This window comes from Rattus norvegicus, chromosome 2 (assembly GCF_021556685.1).
Source record: "Rattus norvegicus strain SHRSP/BbbUtx chromosome 2, alternate assembly SHRSP_T2T, whole genome shotgun sequence".
Lineage (NCBI taxonomy): Eukaryota > Metazoa > Chordata > Mammalia > Rodentia > Muridae > Rattus > Rattus norvegicus.
In genome coordinates, this window is record NC_141535.1 from 13,932,574 (window position 1) to 13,952,763 (window position 20,190).

The following is a 20,190-nucleotide window of genomic DNA, read 5'->3' on the forward strand; positions in this document are numbered from 1 at the left end:
CCAGTACCGTGACTGATGGAGGAATCTGTCTCAGTCCACATCATCATTCGGCAGGGCCTGGCACCGGCTGTTTGTGGAGTATCCAAGTCTATGGCATGATTGGCTGTAGATGTAAGTTTTATATTTCTCGGAGATTTCAAGGCAGCCATACACTTGCTTTTTGTGCTACGACGTCATGTCTTCTGCTCATGTCTTTAAGCATTTCTCCTTCCCAGTGCTGATGCCCTTGTGGATTTGTTATTTTTTTCTTTTGTTCTTTCTATTAAAAAAAGTCTAGAATTTTCAGGGAGGAAACATAAAGCAGGTGTGTTCAGTTTACCATTTCTCACTGGAATTTTCAGGTGCATTATGTACATCAAGAGAAACGTCCACAGCAGGTATTAATATAGATGAGGAAAATGTGGAAGTAACAAGAAATGACAGAGTTAGAATTAAAAGTCACTCTACCTGGCACAAAGGCCCACATTTTGGAAAACACTTCCCCAACCCCTTTAACTTTAAATATCAAGGTTTTGTCCCCAGGTATGAGCAACCCACTGTTTTCCAAAGCCAAGTAATTCATGAAATTAAAAACAAAAATGCAATATACATCCACTCATTCTCTGTTTAGCAGTCAATTCTTAGGTGCTTTTCCTACAAAAGTAAATTTTAATTTTCCTACTTTGTCATTGAAGTTTTTTGGTTTGTATTTGAAATTATTAAGCTTGCCCTGGGGAAGTTTTGTTCTAATTGAAACTTTTCTCTAGGTCAGGATCATATTCCCTAAAATATTGCAGCTCTTCTGTTTTATAGAAAATGAAGTTTCTGGTCCTTAATAGAGATTGAAGATGTACAGAGGTTTCTTACTGTGTTTCTCTTTGGGCTCTCTCAGAATGACTCGCTGCTTCCAGTTGGCCCTGTATCTGAACACCCTTGTTAAAACCTCTCCATACACAATGATTTAGTCTTTATTATGGGAAATAAGTAAGATCCTGGAAAGCAAGAAAGAGTTATTGCAAAAGACAACTTAGACAGTTTGCCACAAGTGGGATATTTAATGACTGGGGAGTCTCTGTAAAACATTTGTGTATCAAAACTACAGCATCTTGTCCTTAAAGAAAGGGGAAAGGCCCTTGCCTAGAGGATAGTCCACACAGGAAGGGGAGTCACAAGCATTCCCAGTCATTTCAAACATTGCTTTTTAAAAGGAACATGTTGATCTTTTGAGTGGTCATCTTTTTTTTTTTTCTGGTAAGAGCATCTCTGGACCTTATTCCTACTTTCAAGTGGTAGGAGAGTTGATATTTGTTAATGGTTTCTGATGAGCCAGCCTGACTCCATTTTAGGCTTCAAAGTCATATTCTAGCAAAGACAAACTAGGTTTATTGCTGCTTATGATTAAACTTCTGTTTCTCAAGGATTGACCTGTTTCCCCACCCCTGTAACCTTAAAGGCAATGGCTCTGTATGGCCTGTTCCAGGAAACAGCAACTGTGCTTGCAACCCTACCTTTGTTTCAAAGGTTGTTAGGTCTACTGTGTTATGAGTACCTGTTAGGACTTAGTTATGAACACCTCACAATCACGTCTTTGTTTCGGGTCATTATGGCTAACCTGTTGTGCTTACATTCTGCTTTTGTAACTCCGTCTATTTTCCTGCCAAGTTCCCTATTTGGAAACACCTCCTCCCCACCCCACACCCCCCCGCCCCGCCAACTACAAAATCCTTGTCTTCTTCACATTTAATGCTGATCTCTTGAACCCAGCTTTTAGGGAGAGACAACGCATTTACACGGATAGAAAGCTTGCTTTGGTTAATTTGGCTATGATGATTTGTGTCAATGGTCTTTCTCCTCAGATCTTTAGGATTAGCATTACAAGTAAAGTACCTAGATAATCAGAGACCAATGTGGAAACATCCCATACGGTATAATGTTCAAATTGAGAATGAATTATACCCTAGCCAAATTGTTTAATTTGTCCTTAGTAGCTCATTTCTCTTAAACTTCTACATTATTGTTTACTTAAAAAGTAAAATTAATTTTACCTTGCTAGCACTGTACAAGAGTTTTGACTTACTTTCCAAAGCTCCATCCCCAGGAATTTTCTTTCACCCGTCAAATCAGAAGCATTCGTTTACTCTGTTAGCTTCTGAATAGCTTGTATATTCATTTTGCTTGATCTTTTTTACACACTTGCATGGCATTCTTTCTCTCTTCCCCTCTCTCCCCCTCTGTTTCTCTGTCTCTGTTTCTCTGTCTGTTTCTGTCTCTCTGGTGTGTGTGTGTGTGTGTGTGTGTGTATGTGTGTGTATACAGTGCGTATAGTTAGGGAGGGACTGCAATGCTGACATTGTGTAAAAGTACACCAAATAAATTTTTTTTCTTTCTGAAAAAAGAAAATACATGTTAATATTCTAATTTTACAGTGTGTGGTCTTTAGGGGAAGAATTGTTGAAAAAGCCCAGATGAGACCCTGGCGATTAGTCCAGAGCCTGACACAGCACGCTGTTTTGCTGTGGGTGTCTTAATGCAGGATGTGACACTTGAGAGAGGCTCTGGGAGATTCTATTGGCTATAAACACCAAAAGACAAAAGTTCTTAAAAAGGCAACCAATTCAAAGGAAGACAGTGAAATGCCATCTGAGTACGCAATTAGCAGACAGCAGCAGACTGGGGAGCTTTCTAAAAACAAGGAAGCAAGGAGAATCTTTAAACCACCAAAGAGTTCACATGAAGATCTCATGGAAACCACACTGACCTCTTCTCTAGCAAGGGGAATTTCCAACAGCCAGCTCTGGCTAAGAATTCAGACACGGCTGTTAAAAACAAAAGGAGGAAATAAAAGCTCAGGGAAGAACAGCTTCAAAATGACTTCGTTTTCAAGCTTTTTAATGACAAGAAGTAGTGATAAAGAAGACTGAAGTCTGCCTGCATCCAAAGATGGGTCCAGCAAGGATTAAAACTACAAATGTTAAAGAGAACCAAAGCTACTGACATGATTTCCCCAGACCTACAGTGGACAAGGAGACCCAGTCTGCTTGAAGGACTAAGACCCTGATGTGGATGTTACATTTCCCCTTTTAAACGCATAAGTTTAGTTGAAACTTATGTTCAAACTTGGGTCGGCTCTTCTTTACCTCCGGGTGTCTTTTAATGATTTTCTTGTAGCTGAGATCCTACTGGAGAGAGAGCCGTCAAACACTATAGGAACCAGAAACATGGAGGAATACAGCCGGCACCTTGTAGCTCAGAAGCTTAAATAAGACAAGGAAAGATACAGTATAAACAGGTGGCTGTGAGTACCTCCCACATAGCAGGGTCCAATAAATACTCATGAAAGAAAGGGGAAACATACAGTTATGATCTCTGGAAGAAATTGTTCCTGAGCTGATGGGAACACCCAGACAAGTCGAAAGAAGAGTGAGCCCCTATCCAACCCTTGTCACTGTTCCAATTCATAAAATACCTTTAGAAACCAGACATTTCCTCCAATTGATCCATTAGGCTCAGAGATATTAAGTGTCTTGTCCAAGACCTTTGAAAATACCTTAATATTTATTGCCTGTCAAACAATTATATTTTATATACTGGTATTAGTTTGTCCAAGTCAAATAATTAAGTCAATGGCCAGTAAGGAAAAGCCGAATTCAGATCCGTCCACAGATCTCGTTTGTCTGGTAGCTGCTGCTGCCTCTTTTCCTTGAACAAAGTGAATGAGGCTAGGGTGTCCCTCCACAGAGTTCTGTATAGGAGATGGTAAGTTCCTGCAGAGCTTAGAGTAACACTGCTGTTTTGTCTGCCTAGTGACAAGTTTATTTGCACATTCCACAGCCAGTGGTCCATGAGGAACGACCTGGACCTGGGCTCCTCTTCGTCTGTGTCCATCAGTTCTTTCTGCGGTTGCTCTGTCCTCCATTGTAACTTACAGCGCCAAGGGCTTCTCCAGAACTTCTCATTGTGTCTCGGTTTCCGTTGGTAGCTGAGTCACCAAGTTCTGGGTTTGCAGATTTACTCTGTCTGAACTTTCTCTCTGTTCCTGCGGAAAGATGCCCATGTCAGACCCTCATTTTCCCTTCTGGTACTTTCGCTTGTCTCTGTCTCCCATCACCGCCATTTCTGCAGCTCAAACTCGGCGGTGCCGCTGGAGTCATTACTGTTGACTGAAAAACTGCTGCCCTAGGGGAAAAGGAATCTCTTCGCCTCCTACAAACTCATTCACCACCTGAATGCTGATAAATTGCAAATTTCCGTCTGCAGCCGGATTCAGAGTTTCCACACTGTTTCTGGCTCAGTAAACTCCAGTAGCTTTGCAAAGGAGGTCTCTGACCTCCTCACTTTTATTGCATTGGTACAAGCTCTCCTTCCTAGACAGCTTTCACTTCCTCCCACTGCCTTTATTCTAATGGACACGAATCCGGCTGTCTCAGACTGTTGCAATAGGCTGAAAGACGGTGGGTGCCGTGAGAGTTGCCCTCTAACATTGCTGTGCACACTGTTTTGGCTTCTAATATGGTCTCTTTCTGAATACTTTCCACTGAACTTTCACGCCCATTTTTTAAAAAGCAGTTCAACATCTCTGAACTCAGAATATATTTTTACAGTTAATTTCCTATATTTTTCTCTTAAACGACCACTGGGGATTGTATTGAAGGACTCAATGTGCTGGGCTAGACATGTTACCATTGAGCTATACTTTCTCTAAAAATGATCAAAACCACCCTCTGTCTCAGTCTCAGTCGGGCTAGCTGGCCTCAAACCCTGGGAGTCTGCTAACCTAACTTGTCTCTTTGTAGGAACATCGGGATTGCTCACCGTGATACAACAGTTTACTTGGGTTTCAGAAACCCAAACTCAAATTCGTAAGCTTGCACAAGTACTATCCACTGAGTCATCTCTTACAACCTTAAAATCCATTTTAAAACACAATTTGAAAGACATTTGTTTTTAATGTTGTACTGTAAAACCCAATCAACCTGTTTTTGAAGAAACCCCCTTTTGCGTGAGACTAGGGGCTAAACTCCAATTCTGGGAAGGAAATCACACCTGAGCAATCGTCCTATGACACCCAAGCCCCTAGCAACAGCCAGACCACAATAGTAGGACCAAGGTACATTGAGGTAACCCAAGACATCCTGCAGAGAATAGGTAGCCTGGCTATTCTGTTTTCCAGTTGGTTCTGCCCTCATGTTCAGTTCCTGCAGATTCATCAGAAATGCAGTTTTAAAAATATTAGCTTGCTGACCTGTATGGAAAATCTCCAAGTTTGCTGTAACCATAATAAAATCCCTGCACCCCTAGACTCAAGGGCTCTCATGCTGACCTGCTGTCACAGTAAGAGTCTGAGAGACCTTGCTTGAGAGCTCTTAATAAGGACCCTTAATGTATTTTACATCGGAAATGGCTCCTCCATGGTCTGGTCTTTGGGTACCTGCAACTTGGGCATAGCAGTACATGTCAGTACATTTTATAGTGAGATATAAAATATGATAACAGGAAAAAAATTATCGTTCTGAATGTGTTCCTGCCATGCATTAAAACTTCAAATAATTCCCCATTGTTCTAAGAATAAAACAGAACCACCTTAACGTGTCCATAGCATCCTGCATGTTTGTTCTATTCCTTGCATCCCCTGCTATAGAAACATTTTGTGTCACTCACCTCATAAGCACATTCGTCTGATGACTAATTTCTGGGTATTTACTGTGTCCCCAAATTAGTGTAGCTTTTGTGTTCATCATACTCCCTGCTCAGTAGAAGCCCCACCCCCAACACACACGGAATGTAGTATGCTGCCCCTCAGCGTTGGAATATGCCAGGCTTCCTCCTGGGAAGGCTCTCTGTCGGGCTGCACGTTTCTTCCTACTGCTCCTTCAGAGTCTGATTTGCCCAGTACCCCCCTCCATCTCTCCCGTTACATGAACTCATGGATCCAGCACTCCTGCTCCTCAGGACAGCTCTTGTTTTCCCAGTGTCGGTCCTTCACACCATTAGGATGTGGAGCATTGGATTGTCTTTGCCTAACTCACTTTAGCCCTTACTCTAATAGGGGGCCATGCCAGCTCTTTCTAAAATTCTTGGAATGAATTATGATAAGGAATGGAATTATGCACCTGGAGTTATTCTGAGTTGTCTTCTACCTGAGTGTATTCTTTAGAAGAAACATACAGAGGTGAACCCTAGGCCGACGGGATTACATGGAAATCTTAGTTTGACAAGCTAAAAAGAAATTACACAGTCAGTTTCACATTATGATACTTCATTGCTGATATAAAACTATCATATTTTCCTCCTTAAATAATTGCAACAGTATTCTAGTTCCTAATGTTCACTATAACCAAATAAATACGCGGAACTGAGCCATCTGCTGTGTTTCTACTCTGACAGGCTAGATCTCATTCTTTCGCTGCTCTGTTCAAAGCTCTTTGTCCCTTGCCTTGAAAACGTGCTGCCTCTGTCCAGTATGGATTAGCTCGGTGGGGAATGTTTTCAGAGCAGTTGCAGATTCATCTGCTCCTGGTGAGCTTGCCCTCAGACATAGCTTACACTTCTGCTCTTCTGCAAACATAAGTCTAGTTATATTCTCAGGAAGCAATTCAGAAAGAGGCACACTTTTGTCATGTTTAAAATGCAACGTGTTTTCACTAGAATTCAAAGCCATCTTATTGTCCTTTCTTTGTTCTAGAAATGTTTTTTCCTTATTATATATACTCTACTTCATTATGCAATTGTATACTTCAAGTAATTGTCGTTATATTCATATTAGCATAATCCTCTGTGTAAGCGAAGAAAAATCTGAGAAATAGAAAAACAACAGAAAGATCCTTATTCTTAATATACTCTGCAATAAGTAAAGAAAGATTTGCAGTTCTGGGTTTTTAAGTTGTTGAATTTTCGCTCTCCTGTTTTTAGTAACATGTCCTCAAATCCCTGGACGAAAAGGCCGTAGAATTTGAAATGTTATTACGACAACCTATAGCAACACGCTACTTCAACCCAGGTATAATCAAAAGGAAAATTTCTTGTAACTACATTCATATTCAAAGATCTTGTGATATAAGCCAACCCCTGTGGGGGTATTATTTCCAAACATAACAGGTTGACATTATATAATTACACACTGCTGGATACTGAAATATCAAAGAGGAGTGCTTATAGAGGTGCACACAGCACACTGTTATGAATATTCACATTCATCCACACATTTTTAGGGAATTATTTCGAGTTATGTATTACAGACGTTAGCAAAGATTTGGTGATTTATTTAATATCAACATTAGGTTTTGACATTAACGTCTTAGCAAGCAAGCATAGAGAGGCTTGATTCAGAGACTCACCTCTACTAGCTAAAAGGACTCCAGGGGGAAGCTCTTGTTATTTCCATCTGTGCTTTTCTAAACAGAAACTCCAGCCATATGCACAGCTGAGGATTATAAACCCTATCCTATGCATACCCAACTTCCGTAATTTATAATTTCCGTCTCCGATTTTTTACTGTTCTCTCCATGCTCAGGGATGGCATTACTTACCTTTAAATCAGTTCTTCTGCTTCAGCTCCATTTTACCTCCCACTTGCACATCATACATTTTTGGCAGAAGTGGAGAGGGTTAATGACCCTTCGTCTCTCAGCTTCTTATCCAACTGTTTTCAGTGGTCTGTCTCTCCCATTTAACCTCTGGGTGGTAACCAGAATCTACCTTTCTCCCTTCAAAAGGTCAGCTTTCTAATATTTCCATGCCTTCTCCTTCGTGTGGCCTTTTTGACTTATGTGGTGCACAGTGAAATTAGCCTCACAGACATTAAGGCCCCAGGCGCTCTCTCTCTTGGGTCTTTAGTCTCACGCTCAGGTTGGGGAGCTCAGTGATCTTGAGGCTCTTTCCCATTCTGCTATGGAGGAATCATCTGGTTTCTACTTTCCCATTTCTCTTCTATCTATTGATCTTTTAAAAACATACGGATAATTGCAACTCTGGGGCATGTATTTCATGCATATTTATTTTATTTTGAGATTGGGTTTCTTTGTGTAGCTCTGGCTGTCCAGAGAATTGCTCTGTAGATCAGGCTGGCCTTGGACTCAGAGATCCACCTGTCTTTGCCTCCCCGGAGACATAATATGTATTTTAGGAGTAGTAGAACAGCAAGCTGTCTGTGTGCACCATGTGTAGGAAACAGGAAAACTACTGTTGTCCTCATCACAAAATCAGTGAGCCAATCTACTGATAGAAATACCCAGTGGCAGGACAGGCCTCCAGAGTTAAGGAAGATTTAAGTGTGTGCATACTTAATTAAGGGGCTGGTGGATGGCTCAGGGGCTAATTGCTCTTTTTTTAGAGGAATGGATTTCATTCCAAGCCCTAGAATGAGTAGCCATAATCCTTGTAACTTCCACTTCAGTGGATTTAGTGCCGTTTTCCAGCCCCCGTGGTCAATGCTCTCACCACCCCTCACACACACACACACACACACACACACACACACACACACACACACACTCACAAAGCAACAACCAGCACTACCAAAACAACAGCATCAACAAGTCTGGAGAAATGGCTTGGTGGTTAAGAGCAAGCACTGCTCTTGCAAAGGATCCATGTTGGTTCATAGCGCCTAGGCCATGTGGCTCACAGCAGCACCCTGTAACTCCAGCTGCAGGGGATCCAACACCCCCTTAAGATCCAAAGGCATCTTACTCAGGCACATCCCCGCACATAATTAAAAACAATAGAAACACATCTTTTAAAAATTTGACCCCCAACTGTTCCTAGTAATTGGGAGAGCTGATCCTGGCTCATACTAGGTTAGTCTTAGCTACTAACTTGAGCCCTCTTTCTAGGAACTTTCTTGATCTTTCTTACTTTTGAACAAGCTAAGATCCCAGATGCTAGGATACCAGATAAAAGTGAAATTGTTGCTTCTTTGTTCCTCTACAGGGGTAGAATGATGACTAAAACAGGCTCTGTATAAACCAGAAGAGTAGTGCGCAAGATAGGCCAAGTTAAGCTGCCTTGCTTGTTACTGTAATACATTCTACCTGGAGAGCCTTTATTTAGGGGCACCTTGACTGGCCTCTAAACACTTGTGTGTTATGTTGCAATTTGTGACAGTGGTCATTATCTCTCAGCAGAAGTAAAATGAAAAAATCTTATCGCTAGACAAGTAGACTTGAGTGGAAATAAGCAGCCAGTAAAAAGCAACATGCGGACAAGCTGGATATACAGTGTAAGTTGCTTTATCTCAAGCTTCCTTTTCACACCCTCCATTGCCTCTTTGGGGTGTTGCTATTCATGAATAAAAATATTACTTTAAAAACAAAACAAAAACTTCTTTGCTTTAATTAGGCAAAATGAAAGCCTTCTGTTACAATTTATATTATTAAAATTTTGACATTTCATAATGGCATACAAGAAATTCTATTTTTAAAAAGTGCTATATTAGAGTGACGCTTTAAAATGATGATTGAATTTTTTGTGATTATTATTTGATACAGAAATTATGGTGTAATGATATTATGTTTGGTAGTCCCTTGTTCTATTTTAAATAGTCATCAACCTCTGGGGTGGTATGTAATCTGGAACAAATTAACTTTAAATGGTAATTATTATTGAAAGTTACATATATAAAAGCAATGGCTATTTCTGGGCAGTGGTGTCTTGGGCATGAAGCAGTCAGTAAGTACACCCATATCCAAACAACTGAAGAGAGCTCTCTAATTCAAGGCTCCAAACATCATAGAACTGTACATTCAATAACAACAAACTTTTAGATCCCAAAGAAACTCAGGACAAAATGCTAACTGTGGTGCCTATTAGCAGGCTAAAGAGCAGGCTGGTAGCCAAGTTCACTTAGAGATGGTTCCTCTCAGTTCTTCCTACCCAACTGTGCGCCCTAAACCTCTTCAGCCTAGCACCTTCATTTCCCCACCCCCAGCTTCTGATTCCTTTAAAAAAAAAACCCACCATCTAGGCTGTCTGCTGTCTGGGTCCTCCAGGCTTGGCTTGTTTCTGTCTTGGCCCCTTCTTTGCTCTTGCTCCTGTCTGTCTGTCTGTCTGTCTGTCTGTCTGTCTGTCTGTCTGTCTCTTTGTTTTTCTCTTCCTCTTTCTCTTTCCTCTCTTTTTCCTCCTCTTTCCCTATGTCCTCTCTCTCTATCTCTCTCCTTCCAGCCTCCCCTCTCTTCCATTGCCCTCCCTTTCTCTCTTCCTTACTTCTTCCTCTCTACTCTCCCTCTCCACTCCACCCGCTTCACCCAGGTTCAGTCTAGACTCTTCCAGATGCCTCTAGCTCCTTCATGTCTACAATAAAAACTTTCTCCTCAACCATTCCTTGGAGTGGTCATGTCCCCATTTTCATTCACAAACACAAGGGTATGGTCCAAGCTTTAATCTAGCTCTCCATTGTTTCTAATAAACAGATGGATAGTAAATCTGTGGGGTAAAGAGCACCATCTCTGCTTCAAGCACACATCTCCTCACACTTTATTTTGTATTATATCTCTAAATATAGCTGATAGCATCTTCTCGTACACTTTTTCTTGCACAAGAACCTTTATTAAATATTTGAAATATTCTGTTTAAAATGCTTATTGTGGCTGGAGAGATGGTGCAGCAGTTAAGAGCACTGACGGCTCTCCGGAGGTCTTGAGTTCAGTTCCCAGCAACCACTTGGTGGCTCACAAGCATCTGTAATGGTATCCGGTGCCCTCCTCTGGTGTGTCTGAAGAGAGTGACAGTGTACTCATTAAAATAAATAGGTAAATCTTAAAAGAAATGCTCAATGTTTAGGTCAATGAATACCTTTTTCTTAAAACATTTTAAAATTTAATTTTGTAAAGGGAATATTACTTTATATTCTAGTTCTTTCTTGTCCTATAGAACGAACTGTGGGTTTGTGCCCATTCTTCACATATTCATCGAGCACTTTGTTAAGCAGATGTGGTGACGGCTATCATGAACGTAACAGGTGATAAAATACGCCCATGTTCTCAAGGAAATGCATATGCTCATGCAGAACACAAAACAAGATCATTGTCAGGTCCTAAGAACCTGAGGCTGGGATGAGTCAAGAAAGGTAAGCGAGTGTACAGGGAGGGAACGGAGCAGAGCCATCCTGGGTCAAAGGGGCTTTTGTGGAGAAGAGAAAGGGAAATTAAACCTTAAAACATGAGTGAAATTCAGAGGGATGCAGTAGAGAGGACGACTCCTCCTGGAACACAGGCAGCAAGCATACTCCTGGGAACAGCAGGCGGGTTTGAACACGTTCTGCCGCCCAGCTCTACAGCCTAGCTCAGTGGTCTCCATCTTAAACTGAGAGGAGACTTCTCAGAAAAGAAGTGCTGAAGCTGACTCTTCATGTGGAGATGCAGGAGACGTTCTCATTGTTGACAGCTTGGCTGTTAATGGTTGTCACTCACATTCAACAGGAGTGCAAATCTAACGTTGGTTTGTTCGAATAGTTCTACCCAGTAGTAAGTTGTACAAAGTAAGAATTGGGGCTAATGTGGTTAACAGAGCTCAGGCATGCAGGTAGCAACAGAAAATGCCAGTAAAATCCAATAAATAGGAAGGTTCCAGGAGCAAGGAATAGCATTCATACCATAGGGCGGGCGCGAAGTGTCTCAGGACCAGGCGTTTGCAGGCTTGAGCTCTGTAACACTCAATGTCAGCTTTATCCTTGCCTGTTCCTTACAATGGTTAATTCCTGAGACCAACAGCAGTATAACATTCCAGTTTTTTCTAGTCAGTTTCTGTTGTTTCTCAGTCTTTTTAATTTTTCTTTCCTTTACTTTAATTTCAATTATTTATTACAAATGGGGTGTGTGTGTGTGTGTGTGTGTGTGTGTGTGTTTGTGTGTGTGTGTATACACGCATGAGAACAACTTTCAGTAGTCAATTTTTTTTCTTCCACTATATGGATCCCAGAGATCAAAGTCAGGATATCAGACTTCCTTAGCCCTAGATTTTGTTTTACGTTTTACTTGACAAAAATTGAATACCTTTATAGGATATAATATAATGTTTTACTACATATTTACATTGTGGAATGATTAAACCCGAGATAATTTAGATAGTTATCTCTAATTAGCATTTTTTATCCTGAGAACATTTAAAATACAATCTTTATAAATTTTGAGATATCAATAGTATAATCATTTCAATGACTATTGTGTATACAGATTGATTATGAGAAATTTTTGTGTGGAGCAGAAACTTTGAATTCTTCTATCAATGTCTCTCCAATTCAATGTACCTCTCAGTGTGAGGCCCAGATAACATCGATATGTTCTCTATTTGAGTTTGACTTTTGAAGATTCCACATATGTGTTAGACAATGTGTATCCATATGAGTGGATGAGAGTCCCGTCACAGTACAAAATCAGTTCATTCCATCAACCCGATCAGTATAACGCAGGATATAACATCCCCTACCCAGGAACAAAGGCATGACCTACATACTGTTGCCTGCTGAGTGAAGGAGTTCTGTCAGAGAGTGAGATGAGCTTGGAAAGGCAGCATAGATATCTGGGGAAAAAATAGCTCGCCATAGTTCTACTGGGACAGATGGAGGGACTTGAATGTTGAGTAGGCAGACAACAGTGTGCCCAAACAATGTGTTCCCTTTTCCCCATTTGTTTTGAATGGAAAGTGGAATCTTCACCTGGAGGAGGAACCCTGCAACAGCTGAGGCATAATCTTAGTGGATTATAAGCCTTTGAACTGTGTGGATCGGTAATTACGGGGAGACAGAGTCACTGTTGAGTTGTGGAAACCATTGCTTCATAATTCCCTCTCTTCCCTTCCTGAACTGTAGTTACAAATTTCTACATTGGTTTTTGTGGCTTACATGTACCATAGAGTAGAAAGGAATTGTAGGCATTTATTTTGCTGTAAAAAGTATTTTTAGGTGTTTGTGGGCTGTGTATCAATTACTATATAACATAGAATTAGGAAGGAATGTGCAAAATATATTTAGCAACTGCTGATAATATTTTAAGAACATTTGATTCTGACACATGGTTTATAATTTATAGAGATGCAGGTTACATCATCAAAAGGTTATATATTGGGAAACTTACCAAAAAAAATCCTTAACTAAAATACTTTCTTGAAACACAGACTGAGGAATGTTCTCTCACAGAAGGAAAAGAATGTGCTACGTGTGATTGCTCAGGCTTTTCCGTTCCTGACTGCTTGTCCAGCTCTGCACTTCCTACCAAGAACAGTTGAAGGCTTTTGATAGGCAAGTGACTGAACCAGGAGAGATGAATGTCAATTGGATGCTTGACCCTTATTTTTTATTCAGAACTGTTCTTTCTCTCTGGCCTCATAAGGTGCAGTGATGTCTTGCCAGAGGCTGGACAGAGATGAATATATTCATGGATGGAAATAGCAATGCACAACTGTATAAACAAATGCTAAAGATTTGTCTTGGAAGTTTGTTCAGGGCAGCCATTCATGCGCACAGAGAGGATAATACTATTACTGAAAATAGTATAAAACATCAATTTTCACTCAGTGTTTGCACACTGTTGCATTTTTCAGAATGTTTTGTGTACATTATGTCCTGTGGTTGAGTAAGTCTAGTGTGGGGGAAGACTGGTAATATAACTTTTTCACTGATTAGGAAATCACGACAGAATAAAGCTAAATGAAAACCAGGTTCAGAAGCTCAAAGTTTTTTCTTTCCCTTGTGTGGTTCCTAGTAAAACAGAAACATTTCTCTCCTCTTCCTTTCTCTCAAGGAAGAAAAAGAAAAGACAGAGTGAACAAAAATCCCAAGAAAATCCACTTGCTACACTAAACACACACTCTCAGTTTCTGAAGAACACACACTCACAGGGTCAGATTTTCCTGCAGGAGGAAACGGCAACCTGGAGATGTAATGTTCCCAGCTTTCATCTGTTGTTTCCTCATCAGGTGGCAATTCACACACCCCGTTTTATTCCGGCTAATCCCCAGTCTATTTTCCTTGTCTTTACTCTCTAACCCAATCTCACACCTCACCTGAAAGGTTTGCATCTCACTGTTCTGTGTTCTCCAGCAAGGGGCGCCACTGTGAGATTGTGCATGCTCAGTGGGCGCTTTCACGTCATTCGTGAGAATTTCTTTAGGAAAATACAGCTAGGGAAAAGGAGGTTTCTGAGAATGTTTGATAGTATGTGTGTTACTTCATAGTTACCCATTCCTGCAATGCCCCCAGACATAATCTTAGGAAATTGATAATTGGAACAGAGTTGTCCAGAAGTAAACAGCATAAAGAACTACTAAATTTTCTATTAGAATGAATATGCTTTATGATTTTGTGGGTTCCAAATACAAAATAGAAGTCTGAGTACCATAGACCTTTTGACAGCTGCCGAGAACACTTTTTAATTTGTCTGCAACTCCAGCAGCAGAAAATAAAAGTAAGAAAAACAAGAGGATTAGTCTCCTGCTGTATTTGATGGATATCAACTTGGATAGATCACTTGAAGGAATCTGGTGACCCGTGGGCAAGTTTTCTGAGTGAGCCAACTGTGGCTGCACTGCACAGCTGTGCTCGTTGAAAGTAAGAAACACATACAAAGAAGCTCAAGAAGATGAAGAACCTCACAGTACTCTCAAGCCATCTCTGGTCTGGATGTTTAAGAGACCTGCCCTTGTTGGTGAGGAAGCAGCAATTCCGCTTCAATTCAAAGGACAATGGAAACTGGCCCAGTGGAGGGAGCCGCGCGCATCGTCTTGCTCTCAGACACAGAGGCTGTGTCTCTCAGTGGCAATGCACTGTATCCTTGCCCCAAACACTCTTTTTCTAGCTCTGTATAAATTACCTACCTGGCAAAATAAAGACTAAAGCTGCGAGCAAAAATACACTTCTGTGGGTGTAATTGTATTCGTGGCCAAGCGGAGTTTGGACTTCTTCCATTAGCAGGGATGCCTGGTGGTAGTACTAACTTTAAAACCCAGAGCTGTCAACAAACAGAAGGCGCCCGGCTGAGAGGGATCAGGAACGGAGTGGGGAGATGGGAAAAACAGGCGGGGGGGCTTCAAAGAACTCAAACCAACCCAGCCCCCCAAGGGAACCGACCTAGGGAGAGAAACTTTTCTCAGGGCTGCACTCCGTTGTCCCTTTCCACCAAAACCTCCATTCTGTCCTGTTTCCTCTGGCTTTAACTGGAAAGAAGAGGCAGATTTGAGTGAGAAGGCTGGAATCCATGCCAGTATTCCTTCCTCCTCATGGGGTCACTGAGCACTTCCCAAAGTCGTTTTTTCTCATAGTCTCTAGTCACAATGGTTGGTCCTTGCTGTTCTGAACTGAAACTTTGCTCAAGGGAAACCAAACCAAGCCAAAACACTAAAAACTGGGCATAAGTTGGATATTTCACAAGGTGGACTAGAACCTCACAATTGTGAGGAGTTGGAATGGTGCAGATTAATTGCCAACATTACCTAGGATTCTGTTTAGTCCCCTCAGTAGCCACTTATTACCCACCTCTTTATCTAACATAGCATCATTCAACTATTAGTTAAAACCTTCTCAAATGTATCCATTTAGCAGGCCACTAACTTCCATCGTGCCCAAAGCTAAGTACGTCGTCCCATAGTATCGGAAACCTGTAGCAGGGATTTTGTCACTCTGCTGTACCCCAGGCATCTGCTCCCCTCGCCAGTGTGTTTGGTCAGTACACTGGTTTATGGTTTTCTTTTGTCCTGTGACCATAACACGTTCATATGTCTTCTATATTGGAGCATGCCACTCAGGATAACCTAAGGCTGTGGTCACTAACATTTAGCCCAGGAATTAGGGCCAACAACTGAATCTCATAAAAGCAAAAAGCTCCTGCATTGCAGAATGGAACACTCATTGAGATGAAGAGGAAGCCCCCAGAATGGGAGAGAATATTGTCTAGTTATACAACCGAAGGAGGATTAACATCCAGATACATAAAGAACTCAAAAAAATGAAGTCGAGAAAACAATCTAAATGCGGGATATGGATATGAACAGGGAGTTCCCAAAATAAGAAATAAAGATATCTAAGAAATTACTCCAAAGTGTTCATTCCCCTTAGCTATTACCGAAATGTGAATTAAAATTGCTTGGACATCCCATCTTAGCACAATCAAAAAAGCTCCGATCAACAAAACAAACCGGCGGCATTGCAGGCTGGCATAGCTGCTCTTGACATCAGTGTGGAGAAGTCTCAAAAAGCTTAAAAAGGTCTACATATGACCAGCTATCCTGTTCCCTGTGATCTGCCCACAGGTCTCAACATCCCACGCCGGTGTGTATGAGCCACCAGATGACTAGAAGGACGAGATATCTTGAAATGTGCAACAAAGGCACACTTACCCTGGGGCCATGCGATTGGGCCTAAAGCCCATTACATAAGAGGGATTTCGTACCTGGTTCTGAAACCTAGCCCAGTGCCCGTGACTATTAAAGTCATAGGCTCTCGAGGAGAACTTATTGCTACAGTTTTCCTAAACCAGTATAACTTCTCACTGCATTCTAAACATTTTTCTTATACCCACCGGTAAGTACAGCTCTCAACCATCATCAAAGAACTTTCTTTCTGCAGCAGGAAGAGACTATCACACGGTGACCAACCAGGCAAAACCCCGAGAGTAACTCACTGTAGCATTACCAGGACATCTACAACACAGGCCCTAAAGCTGAGGGAACATTGAGGAAGAGGAGATGGAAGGATTACAAAAGCCAGAGGACTGGGAAGTCTGATGCAAGGTTGTGTCTTTTGTACATGATAAGAAAGCTGCACCCAGGGGCTGGGGATTTAGCTCAGTGGTAGAGCGCTTACCTAGGAAGCGCAAGGCCCTGGGTTCGGTCCCCAGCTCCGAAAAAAAAAAGAACCAAAAAAAAAAAAAAAAAAAGAAAGAAAGCTGCACCCATGAAATCTCAACAGTATGGCTTCCTTAAAAAGACAGGAACAAAGACAGCGGCAGTTGTCACATCAGTGTGGATGAGGGAGATCTCATAAGGCCCTATTCCTTTACGGGGAGCAGTAGGCAAGTAATGGCTGTGGAGAGAGGAAGAATCAATCTTCTCCAGGGATGAGTTAGACACAAACACACCCATGCAAGTAACACAGAAGGGACCATCCCAGTTGAGGGCAAACATTTGTTTGTATACACACAGTGACAATAATAATTAAAGAATAAGATGCCACGAATTTAAGAGGGAATTTAATGGGAAAAGGGAGGGTGGAAATAATGTAGATACAATAGTCGCATATGAAATTCTCAAAACATTGACCATCTCATGAGAAAAGAAAATATAAAATATTAATAAAAACACCGTGCTCTAATATAATCCTCAAAACAAATGTAGCATCTCTTAATATGTGATGGCTTTCTTGGTCAATTTACATAATGTTTTTGTTCAGACTTAAAGATCAGAGTTATTTAATTCATGTTCAAATTAGGATTTTGTAAATATAGACTACTAACAGGGTACACTTTAGATATCATCTTGGTAGACCGTTTGTGTGGGTTTAGGTCAATTAATTTTGATCTACTGGGGTATATTTATAAATGGAAATGCAATTAGTCTTAATCCTTATATAAGCATCTTGTTTAATGTGAAAATTTAGGCATATGTCTAATTAACAATCAGCAGTCTTTCCTCTTAACACTCAGCCACTGACCAGATGAAGAGATGAGGAGCTTCGGAATTACAGAAGAAAATACAGAAGACACAAGGTAATATGGTCATTGTTTTGAAGATATTAGGAACTAGGGCTGTATGCTTGGTTTATAGTGTTGGGTATTGGGCTGTGTGTAGTTTTAAAAATCACTATTGCCTTTACCTGGAACCACTGCCAGGATACCAGCCCCTCCTGGCGGCCTTTTGTTTCACCTGGCTTAGTTCCTTAGCTCTGGAATGGACCCGCTACCCCTAACCGAAGACCCTCGAATCCACGGATGAAAAACACACACCCAGCTTCTCACTTTACAGCTTGCCTTCCGTGGCACAATTGCTGGGTGCAGATACCGCCTGCCCGGAAAGGCGTGTCGTTACCGATTCATTACCTCCGTCTCTCCTTCTACCCTAAACTTAGTGGCTAGTTCCAACTAGCCTTTGCCAAACATCTTTGGCCACCTGCCCATAGCGGAGGCTGCAGGCCCTAGCTCTCCCTGAGGCCTTACATGATTGCTGTGTCCTTCTTCCTCCAAAGCATGGCAGAAAGGCCGCTCTCCTTCCTTGCCTTTTACTCCTAGGACCCAGAAGTCACATCTGTACCCTGAGCGAGCAATTGGCTCCCCAGCCTTCTTTATTGGCCAATTGGGGAAATGATGTTAGCGACTGAACCTCCCTTACAGGTATTGGTCTTCATCGAACTTAGACCTGTCCTAGAGAGCCGGGCAGCATCGTTTAAACGCCTTATTATCTGCAAGCCTTTCAGCCGTCTTTCACATCTCCATACTGGCTCAGGGGAGCAAATGTTCAAGTTGAGGGTAGAAACCCTTGATTCTCCTCCCTCCCTTCAGACTTAATTCCACATGGCCATCAACAGTGACTTAAAACCTCAGGACCTGCAACTCCTGGTCTGTTAAATGGGTGGTTAAGGTTCACTCACCTGACTGACTGTGTACAATACAAGGGATGCTTTGAATTTCACTAGATCTGTGTTGGAATTCTCCAAAGAAACACAGCAGTAGGTAAGCAGCTATTTTACTGTGTCTTTTCCTGGGTTAAAATCAAACACTTGTGTAGAAACAGGCCTTTCCCTTCGGATCAGCTCTTTTCCTTCCTCTTAAGACGCACTAATTGTCCATTTTCAAACTAGATTCTATCTTGATAACTCAGTGGCTAGCTATGAAGATACCAAGTGACATGATGTTTGAGGGAGGCTGTGGACCTGCCTTGTGTGGTCAGAGACTACCTCTGTTCTTTACTGGACACCAGACAAATGTCTGGTTCCTTCATAGCATGGTCTGCACAGCACATAAGGTGGCTGGTATCACGAAGATGTAGGAAGCCTCAATTCTGGGAAGTCTCATATCATGACTAATGGCCATTACTGTGTTACTTCACTGCACCTCTCTCCCTTTAGGCTAAATATCTATCATCATTCTTTTCCCTTTATCTTTTTTGTTTAGTAGGAACATGCTAAGGGGGACACTGTGTTTCATGCTTATGAATTTAATGTAAATTAAGCAACTGTAGGAACTACTATCTTGCTGTTAACCTCTCTTTTCTCTCCAGAAAACTACAAGGGATTTCTAGTATATTTTAAAATTGATTAAGAGTCAGAAGCGATTACAGTGCACACCAATTATTGCACACCTTGGTGAAGTTCCTGTTTTAAAATCCTGTTTTCTCTATTAAGAGAAAAGCCAGATTTCTATTTTGCTTATAGTTTGCTACAGTGGCTTCAGCATACAGAATTTTTGTATTAAAGCTGACAGATTCTAGGAGGAACAATTACCTCGGTGCAGCCCAAGCTGTCTAGGCCACAGCCTACCAGGCGATTTTGCATAGAAGTATGTCAAACCCCAGGTTATGTTGAGTACTTCTCCACAACTTGGGGTGAAAGGCTTTATTTCCTAGTACAGCTGTCTGTCCATCATTGAGGGAAGTCAGGGCAGGAACTCAAGCAGCAACTTAGAGGCAGATGCTAGAACTCTAGAAGGTACCAACACATGTAACTTCTTACCCTGATGCTGGGGATCTGGCCTCAGGTCTTCACACTTATTCAGCAAGCATCCATCAGTTGATCCATGTCCCCTTTTGTCAATCTTTTCTTTTCCTCCTCTTTGAGCCTTGTTTCTCAGACTGTAAAAACCTACAGATTTTTTTGTGGTAAATTGATGAGCGCTGATAAGTGTGAATAAACACAGGCTCCAGGATAATACGAAACAAGAACTACAAAGGCACTACACTAACTCGAAAACGCGCTCTAAAGGAATTCTGGGTTCCAACAGAAACAACAGAAGCAATTACAAAACCACAGCTTCCCCTAGCCTTCATTAACAAGGAGACCACTCATAATCCACAGACTCAATGAGATGCAAGCTGGGAAAGAAAGGCGTGAATGTCTGTTGCAGGGTGGCAGGTCTAGGGCTGAAGTGAGGGTGAGATTTGCTAGATAAGGTAGAACCCAAGGAAAATCAGTGCACAGTTAACCTTGTGGAGGAAGGAGCCTGAGTGTTCTGTGGGCGTGTCTGAGAACATGCGCTGGGCGGAGCTTCACCCCTGAGTGGCCTTAGCGGGTAATAA

General features: G+C 41.6%; 1 long non-coding RNA gene across 3 annotated transcripts in view; it reads left to right on the top strand.

Annotated features, from left to right (window-relative positions):
- The window catches only part of LOC108349914 (uncharacterized), a 48,800-nt gene that overhangs the window by 17,024 nt on the left and 11,586 nt on the right, over nucleotides 1–20,190 (top strand). For all 3 annotated transcript variants that reach the window (XR_015673571.1, XR_015673574.1, XR_015673573.1), the window contains exon 2: nucleotides 17,607–17,669. This is a non-coding gene — a long non-coding RNA (uncharacterized LOC108349914). The remainder of the gene's footprint in view (nucleotides 1–17,606; nucleotides 17,670–20,190) is intronic.